This window comes from Musa acuminata, chromosome BXJ3-9, assembly GCF_036884655.1.
Source record: "Musa acuminata AAA Group cultivar baxijiao chromosome BXJ3-9, Cavendish_Baxijiao_AAA, whole genome shotgun sequence".
Taxonomy (NCBI): domain Eukaryota; kingdom Viridiplantae; phylum Streptophyta; class Magnoliopsida; order Zingiberales; family Musaceae; genus Musa; species Musa acuminata.
The window spans coordinates 45,142,602-45,152,811 of record NC_088357.1 but is presented as its reverse complement, the minus strand read 5'-3'; the positions used below and the strand labels follow the sequence as shown (position 1 = coordinate 45,152,811).

Here is a 10,210-nt window from a genome sequence, read left to right as displayed (position 1 = left end):
GAAGTCATATTCTAAGTAATCCACAACAGACTAAACTATAAATGGTCATTATGAATCCAAAGCTTTAATTTTTATGTTATCGATGATGTTATCCACACATAAACCTAACTAAAAAGAAGAAAACAGCAAAGAACTCAATCCTCTCGGTTTGAAGTAAAACATTGACTTGGAAGCGGTCCCCTTACTGCTTCTTTCTTTCTGTATTGTTGTTACAAGTTCCATTCATACATAAATATCGGACAACTTGATGCACCTTTTGGTTCTATAAATACCCCCCCATCCATCCTCTCTCTCCCCATCGAGTCGAGTGTGTTTGCATATCATCCGGTGTGCGAGGAGTTCCTTCATTCATAAGCTCGCTGATGGTGAGAGAGACGCTATATAGATACTCTGCCTCCACCGAAATAATATAGCTTTGCTTCCTTTAGAGGGAGGCCTATCTATTATGTAGTACTGCAGTTTCTATTCTACTCTATGTGGTTTCTGATGGATGATGCATGGTGTTGCAGGCTTCCAACCTGATCAAGACGGCCGCGCATGCCCGAGGGGGCGTCCCCAAATGTCCATGCGGCAACGAGTCTCGTTGGGCCATGGAACCTGCAGACAAAATCACTGGCATCAGCATTGGCGCTGCTTCATGCGTAAACTCCATTAAGATAACCTTCGACATCGACGGAACCACTCGCGTAACTCCCAGATATGGAGGCCCCGGCGGTGAACTATTCCAGGCATGCCTCTCCAACCTCCATGCATCTATTCTTTTGCCTTCCCCTCCCTCCTTCTAATACCTGCTATGAAATATATAAGTCGCTAAATCTATCATCGCTCTAATTGCCTCGCAGTTTAGTCTGATGCAAGATGAATACCTCACCTCCGTTTCTGGGTATGTCAAACACGACTGTTCTGAATTTCCATGTGTATCTCAACTCACGTTTACCACCAATCTTGCAAAGACATACGGTCCATATGGAGGTGGGGGTGGAACCTTTTTCGAAGTCAATGTAGAATATGACGAGATTAAGGGCTTCTTTGGCCATGCAACTGAAGAGTATCTCACTGCATTTGGAGTCTACGTGATGCTGGCTTAGCCAACCCTTGTGTGCCATGATGAATAAGGATGCCAATGTCTGTTACTGGCATCTATGTTTGAGTTAGGTGTGTGTTTTAGTAGTGTGAAATAAAGTCTATCTTCTGTCACTACTAATAATGTGATGCGTCTCATTGATAACATTTTCGACTTTTGAACACATCGTAGGCCCATCCGATAATAATAAGTCTAACTCTACATGCCAACTTCTAAGTCACCCTATTATAAACAAGAGGGAAATTCTTGTGCTTCACCAACTTATATGATCTAATATCTGCAAATATGTGCCATAATAGAGCAAATAGATTGTTTCGACCCCTATGCTTCCAACCAACCAAACAAGACACTTCACAGCTTGTACAATTTGTATCTTAAAAAATCATCAAAAAAACATCGATAAACATAATCTAAGAGGGTCATGGACGTGCATCAACAATCCCTTAACACGACAATGAAACCTTCAATAACTCAACTAAAGCTCTAATAACTCAACCAATCCTTTTAACATGCCAATTCGTAAATCTAGTATTGCGATTTTATGCCACTCCCTCCGAGTCCACTTGATTGTTATTATTCACGATGTAATTTCACATCAAATTTAAATAATAATTTTGGACAGGCTCTTATGAAATTTTAAATAATGACTTTAGACCGGCTCTCAAGTCAGATTAAAGGACCATGGATCATAATTATTAATGTTGTTATTCACATTTCCCAAAACTACATGAAGATATATTTAGTTATCAGTAATTCTATGTTCAAAAACAAAGAAGGAGAAACAAAGTGGACTTATGTGAGATATTAATGTGGTGGATGTGATATTAATGTGGACTGATCATCTGCACAGTCAAATTTCAGCTTGGCTCGGAAGATTAAACTCATAGTTTTGTTGGTCTTACAATTGAATATGACCCGAGCCTGATGGTCATGAAGATAAAACAAGAGGGAAGTACTATTGCTGATTATCTACAGAATATAAAGATTATCATTGATAACTTAGCCTTGATAGGTCATTCCCTTAGTGATAAAGAAGTTGCAGTCCATATCCTCAATGGCCTAGAAGACGAGTACAAGGAATTGGCAGCAGCAATATGGGCATGTGATTCACCAGTGTCCTTCGAAGAACTCTACGACAAGCTGACTTACTTTGAGATATATCTAAAGTGCGACGACAAACTACCAGGACCATCCATCACTGCTTAAGTCAATCACAAATCTATGAGGAGGGGCAATCCATATAATAAGATTGTCAACAAAGGTTTTACCAAGATGCCTTTTGAACCTATGAGCTTCAACCAAAACATCCCTCCTCTTCATCAACATTCCAATCACAACAACCAAGGTGGCTACTTCAATCATCAGCAGTCCTAGCACCCTCAACACACAAACCAACAAAGAGTTATTTACCAACTATGTGATAAAGTAGGTCACTCTACAAAGGCCTATCGATCTCGACCCAGACTTCTTGCTCAATCACATTGGCCTCAAGCAAATCTCATGACTACTCCAAACACTAATGATCATAATTGGATCATGGACTCTAACGCATCCCACAACATCACCTCTGATCTCCAAAACTTGTCAATCCACAACAACTATTGTGGAAATGAGGACATCATCATCGATGACGGTAAAAGAATTTCTATTACTCATACTGGTTCCACATTGCTTAATTCACTTACCACAACTTTTACACTCGATGATGTTTTGTGTGCACCTTACATTAAACAAAATCTTATTTCTGTTTCTCAATTTTGCAAACAAAAAAATACCTTCATTGAATTCTTTCATAACTCTTTTCTTGTCAAGGATTTGAGCACGGGGGTATCCTTGATCTAAGGTCAGAATAAAGATAATGTTTATGAATGACTGTTAGTTCCACAAAAAAAATTGCCCATTGCTTACTCCTCAATTGCAGCTCCAATTGATGTGTGGCATCGTCATCTCGATCATCCTCTCTCTCTATCCAAAATAAATTACTCTCTTGTTATTCTCTTCCTACTCTTACAAATAATAGCATTCTCACTTATTGTGATACGTGTCTCAGTAATAAAAGTCCGACTTCCTTTTGATACTTCCTCCATATCATGTTCTAAACCATTTGAAATTATTTATACTGATGTTTGGGGCCCTGCTCCCGTCACTTCTTTTGATAAATTTAGATTTTATGTTATTTTTATAGACTATTTTACTAAGTACACATAGATATACCCTCTTCATCATAAATCAGAAGTTTCAACAATCTTCACCAACTTTAAAAAGCTGGTTGCAAACTTCTTTCAGTCTACAATTAAAACAGTCTACTCTACAATTAAAACAGTATACTCTGATGGTGGAGGTGAATATCAAGCCCTCACATCCTATCTCTATGCCTGTGTCATCCAACACCTTAAGTCACCTCTACACACTCCTCAACTAGTTGGCTCTGCTGAACGCAAACATCGATATATCGTAGAAACTGGTCTCACACTTCTACATCAAGCCTCCATGCCAACAACCTTTTGGTCTGTCACCTTTCAAGCTGCCGTCTATCGTATTAATAGTATGTTCACTCCAGTTCTCCAATACCAGTCTCCATTTGAAAAATTATTTTTTAAATCTCCAAACCTTCAAAAACTCAAAATATTTAGTTGTTTATGTTATCCGTGGGCTACGTCCCTATGCCCCACACAAGATAGCGCCAAGATATAAACCTTGCATCTTCATAGGATATTCTCTTGAACATAATGCCTTTTGGTGCTACGAACCAAAAACTCAAAAAGTCTTTATTTCACGTTATGGTGTTTTTGTGGAGTCTGCCTTTCTATTTCAAAACCATAAGTCTTCTCCCATACAGGCCACTCTAACAACTATACATCACTGGAGTATTCTATCGATCCCCTCAAACAAACTTCTTCCCACACCATCCAGTCCTTTTCTTCAAGATCCACACTCTTTTATTCTCCCGGTTCAACAGCTCCCCACTCCCTTCATTCCTTCTCTTCCTTCTTCACAAGCCTCCCCTACTACTGAAGTAATATCCTCAGAAATACAATAACCTTCTTTATCTAGTGCCACTAATATACTTCAGCCTATCCCGACCCCTGTTGACGCCTCTCCACCACCCATACCAATAACACAACTTACAGTTCCTAGACATCTAATGACACCACGCTCAAAAAGTGTTATCTTTAAACCACGTTAGGTTCTCGACCTGCATGCTATCACCAAATCCTCTCCCGAGACCAATGAACCCACCACAATTACTTAAGTCCAAAAATCTCCTCACTAGCGTAAAGCCATGTGTGAAGAATATGATGCTCTACTCCATAACTCCACATGGACTCTTGTACCTTTTCATCCTACACAAAACATCATCGGGTGTAAATGGGTCTTCCAAATTAAACGGAACCCCAACAGGTCCATTGCTCGATATAAAGCACGATTAGTAGTCAAAGGGTTTCATCAATGATCTGGAGTTGACTTCACAAAGACTTTTAGTCCTATAGTTAAACCCACAACAATTTGCCTTATTCTAAGTTTGGCTATCTCCAAAGGCTGGCATTTACGACAACTAGATATTAACAATGCCTTTTTATAGGGGACTCTAACTGAAGATGTCTTTATGCAGCAACCCCTTAGCTTTGTTCATCACCAGTATCCGAGACATGTCTGCAAATTACAAAAAGTCATTTATGGACTCCATCAAGCTCTAAGAGCTTGGTATATTGAACTGGCTTCATCAACTCCAAGTCTGATATCTCTTTATTCCTACGACAATAACATGGAAATACAATATATCTTCTAGTATATGTAGATGATATTATTGTTATAGGCAATGATCCCTTGGAGATTCAAACATTTTTAAAGCAATTGGTTGATCGATTCTCCCTCAAAGATTTAGGACCCTTGAGCTACTTTCTGGGAGTGGAAGCAACATTTACATCCTCAGATCTCCTCCTCTCATAGAGAAAGTATATTCATGAGAGAAAGTATATTCAAGATTTATTATAAAAGACAAATATGCAGGATGCAAAAGAAGTTACTACTCCTCTCTCTACTAATGAATCACTCAAATTATATGTGATGGCAGCCCTACCACGGACTCAACTCAATACCGACAGGTACTTGGCTCCTTACAGTACTTGTCTCTCACCCGTTCAGATATCTCATTTGCAATCAATAAATTATCTCAATATATGCACCATCCTTCTGCTATGCGTTGGTCTGCGGTTAAATGAATTTTGTGGTATCTTAAAGACACCCTTAATCATGGTCTCTTTTTCTACAAAACCACTCCACTTTATCTCCATGCCTTTGCTGATGCTGATTGGGCGGGACACTTTGATGATAGAACCACCACGTTAGGGTATATCGTCTTTCTTGGGTCTAATCCAATCAGTTGGAGTTCTAAGAAGCAAAAGATAGTGGCTCGGTCTACAACTAAAACTAAATATCATTCTATTGCTACCGCTGCTGCTAAACTCAATTGGGTCACAAATCTCCTCAAGGAACTCAAAGTCAGCTCTACCCATACTCCTACAATATATTATGACAATGTTGAAGCTACCTACTTATGTGTCAATCCAGTGTTCTACTCACGCATGAAACATATTACCATCGACTTTCACTTCGTGCAAAATCAAGTTGTCAGACATCAATTTCGTGTCTCTCATGTCCATACGGCTAATCAACTAGTAGACTCACTCACGAAGCCTCTAGCCCGCAAACTATTTTTGTTGCATCGGTCCAAAATCGATATTAGCTCGATCTTGCCGGGGGCATGATAATAGAGAGATTTTCTCAACTGCATGAGGAAATCTCTCTGCTCAGTTAAAGAAATCTTCTCTTTCATCATGTATAAATAGACTTCATATAATACTAATTGAAATGTGCTTTTCTTTTTTCCTTTATAATTTCATTCTTCATTCTTTTATTTTATTGATTGTATTTCCAATAATAAGTGTCAAATTCATGAGGAAACAAACCTCTTTGCAACAAGACAGTTTTCATCATCAGATTGGATCTTACTTACAACCCCTATAGATTCTCTTGAAGGTAAGTCTATCGGATCCGAAGTGTGAGTTTTGGTGAATGCATCATGTTCTTCATCTGTATCCTTTTTAATTGAGTCAAAGGTTCATATGCCTTTTCAGAATGATGAAGAATACTGGTATGAGAATTTATCTTGAAAGGAGCCGTAGTTGGACTATCGAATTGAGATCTCCTCAACAATGTTGAAGAGATGTCGTAAATCTATTGAGGAAAATCCTTCTCTGTTGAGAAAAACTCTTTCTAACATGTATAAATAGGGAGTATTGTATTGTTTCAACTCAATGTATTCTTCTCATTTGTATTTTATTTCTATCAAATTCTTCTAGACATTGTCACTAAAACTCCATAATTGTCATATACTAATAACTTATTCAGGTCTTCTTACAAGAGAGAAAGAGAGGAAATTAAAAAAAAGAATTTATTTTTGTATTTTTCTTTGTTATTCTCATACTGTTGTTGTAATGATATTTACGAAGATAAAGAAAATATCGACTAAAATATTAATTCAAATATAAGAAAACTATTGGCATAATCATGTATCTAAAAGTCCATGTAACAATTGGCTTAAATTCAAACTTTGATTAGATTACTATTCGAACCTAGAACTTTCCAACATTCAAGTCTGTCGAAAAATTGTGGATGTGGGAATGTATCATCTACAAAGTCAAATTTCACAAGCTTGGCTTGGAAGATTAAGCTCATCGTATTGCTTGCTGGTCTTGGGATACAAACATAACATAAATGCATAATGAAAGAGTAGAAGAGTATTATTCTCACTAGTTCTTTAATAAAAATAAAATAGTAAAAGACTCCCGGGAGTCTTCTGATCAGCTTGAATTCATAATGAAATCCACATTGGTTCTTATATATTAATGCCTCTCATCCACTTCTCTCTCTTTCCAGTTCTCTCTCTTCAAAACCATGGAAAACCACAGTGATAAGAGAAAGAGAGATTTGGATTAATCGAAGACCGGCATGGAGTGATAATATTTCTATTGACTTGGAAGTCATATTTTAATAATCCAACAGACTTAACTATAAATGGTCAATATGAATCCAATGCTTAAATTTTTAGGATGAGATAGAGTTTTCATTGTAAAAATAAAAATCCTGATTATTCTACTGTTCTATGAAAAATTTTAATGTTCAAAATTAAAATTAAATAATGATAGATTAAATATACGATGCATACTTGTCAATGTCATTCAGAATATCTTTATCTGGGTTGTAGGTGTGTCATCGTTGAATCCGAAAAATATAATGATGCTAATTTATAAGAAGAACTAGATCATCTTCTTCTTTCTTCTCATCTTTCATAAAATCACTATAAACAATGAATTATGAATGAAACAAAGATGACTCCGGGGAACCTTTTACTTTTTCTTATTTTTATTAAAGGACCAGTAAGAATAATATTCTAATCTTCCAGAACAAAATGTTCATTATGCATTTAATTAAAAGACCATCGGGCTCGGGTCATATTCAATTGTAAGACCAGCAAACGTATGAGTTTAATCTTCCCAGCCAAGCTGAAATTTGACTGTGCCGATGATCAGTCCACATTAATATCACATCCACCACATTAATATCTCACATCAGTCCACTTTGTTTCTCCTTCTTTGTTTTGGAACTTAGAATTACTGATAACTAAATATATCACCCTTATTCACATCTTCATGTAGTTTTAGAAGATGTGAATAATAACAATAATAGTTATGCTCCATGGTCCTTTAATCTGACTTGAGAGCCTGTCTAAAGTCAATATTTGAAATTTCATGAGAACCTATCCAAAATCATTATTTAAATCTGACATGAAATTTCATCGTGAATAATAACAATCAATCGATTAAACAATCAAGTGGACTCGGAGGGAAGTGGCATAAAATCGCAATACTAGATTTACGAATTGGCATGTTAAAAGGATTGGTTGAGTTATTAGAGCTTTAGTTGAGTTATTGAAGGTTCCGTTGTCGTGTCAAGGGATCGTTAATGCACGTCCATGACCCTCTTAGATTATGGTTATCGATGTTTTTTTGATGATTTTTTAAGATACAAATTGTACAAGCTGTGAAGTGTCATGTTTGGTTGCTTGGAAGCATAGGGGTCAAAACAATCTATTTGCTCTATTATGGCAAATATTTGTAGATATTGGATCATATAAGTTAGTGAAGCACAAGAATTTCCTTCATGTTTATAATAGGGTGAATTAGAAGTTGGCATGTAGAGTTAGACTTATTATTGTCGGATGGGCCTCCGATGCGTTCAAAAGTCAAAAATGTTATCAATGAGACGCGTCATATTATTAGTAGTGACAGAAGATAGACTTTATTTCACACTACTCAAACACACACCCAACTCAAACATAGATGCCAGTAACAGACATTGGCATCCTTATTCATCATGGCACACAGAGATAGAGATAGATAGTCAACACCCTCCACAAGGGTTGGCTAAGCCAGCATCACGTAGACTCCAAATGCAGTGAGATACTCTGTAGTTGCTTGTCCAAAGAAACCCTTAATCTCGTCATATTCTACGTTGACTTCAAAAAAGGTTCCACCCCCACCTCCATATGGACCGTATGTCTTTCCAAGATTGGTGGTAAACGTGAGCTGAGAGACACATGGAAATTCAGAACAGTCGTATTTGACATACCCAGAAACGGAGGTGAGGTATTCATCTTGCATGAGAGTAAACTGCAAGGCAATTAGAGCGATGATACATTTAGCGATTTATATATTTGATAGCAGGTATTAGTAGGAGGGAGGGGAAGGCAAAATAATAGATGCATGGATGGATGGATGGAGGTCGGAGAGGCATGCCTGGAATAGTTCACCGCCGGGGCCTCCATATCTGGGAGTTACGCGAGTGGTTCCGTCGATGTCGAAGGTTATCTTAATGGAGTTTACGCATGAAGCAGCGCCAATGCTGATGCCAGTGATTTTGTCTGCAGGTTCCATGGCCCAACGAGACTCGTTGTCGCATGGACATTTGCGGACGCCCCCTCGGGCATGCGCGGCCGTCTTGATATGGTTTGAAGCCTGCACCACCATGCATCATCCATCACAAACCACATAGAGTTAGAATAGAAACTGCAGTATTACATAATAGATAGGCCTCCCTATAAAGGAAGCAAAGCTATATTCCTTCGGTGGATGCAGAATATCTACATAGCGTCTCTCTCACCATCAGCGAGCTTATGAAGGAAGGAAGGAACTCCTCTCACACCGGATGATATGCAAACACAGTCGACTCGATGGGGGGAGAGAGGATGGATGGATGGGGGGGTATTTATAGAACCAAAAGGTGCATCAAGTTGTCCAATATTTATGTATGAATGGAACTTGTAACAACAATACAGAAAGAAAGAAGCAGTACCGGTACCGCTTCCAAGTTAATGTTTTACTTAAGTCTGTTGGATTACTTAAAATATGACTTGCAAGTTCAGCTCAATCCAAAGTCAGTAGAAATATTATCACTCCATCCTCATCTTCGTTTATAATACGAATGACTTGCATTAAATCTTTATACGAATGATCCTTTCTTCTACGTGTATTAACATCAAGCAGTCTTTCTTTCTTCTCTGTTTCTTTCCTTCCTTTTCAGTGTAGAAATGTTGTCGGTTCAAACATGATTGTGCGATATCTTAACACCGCCTTCTTACCTTTGAATCCAAACTGGACAAAACAAATAGGGCTGATCATTTTCCACTGCATGCTGATCAGAAGACTCCCAGGAGTATTTTTACTATTTTATTTTGATTAAAGAACTTTTAAGAAAAATACTCTTCTAGTCTTTTATTATGAATTTATGTTTGTCTCCTTGACCAATGGGCTTCGGTCATATTTAATTAAAATACCAGAAAAACAATACTATGGGCTTAATCTTCCAAGCCAAACTAGTGAAATTTGACATCTCCACATTAGTATATTTGTCTTGTATATGAAAATAATTATTCCTTCAAATGATCATACCATTGTTCATAATTTTGCAACTTGGAAAGTTCTAGTAATGTAAGTTAAATTTAAACCAATTGTTACCAATCCTATACATGTCCATGGAGATACATGATTATGTCAAAAGTTTTGC

General features: G+C 37.5%; 2 long non-coding RNA genes across 2 annotated transcripts; one reads left to right on the top strand and one right to left on the bottom strand.

The window, feature by feature from the left end:
* The first annotated feature begins 237 nt into the window (after positions 1 to 237).
* On the top strand, positions 238 to 1,197 carry LOC135648533 (uncharacterized). Its single transcript, XR_010500986.1, has 3 exons — positions 238 to 365; positions 510 to 728; positions 843 to 1,197. It is a non-coding gene; the product is annotated as an uncharacterized LOC135648533 (long non-coding RNA).
* A 7,200-nt stretch (positions 1,198 to 8,397) lies between these two features.
* LOC135648434 (uncharacterized) lies at positions 8,398 to 9,386 on the bottom strand. Its single transcript, XR_010500964.1, has 2 exons — positions 8,944 to 9,386; positions 8,398 to 8,817 (listed from the first exon to the last, which is right to left on the bottom strand). It is a non-coding gene; the product is annotated as an uncharacterized LOC135648434 (long non-coding RNA).
* Positions 9,387 to 10,210: the final 824 nt, after the last annotated feature.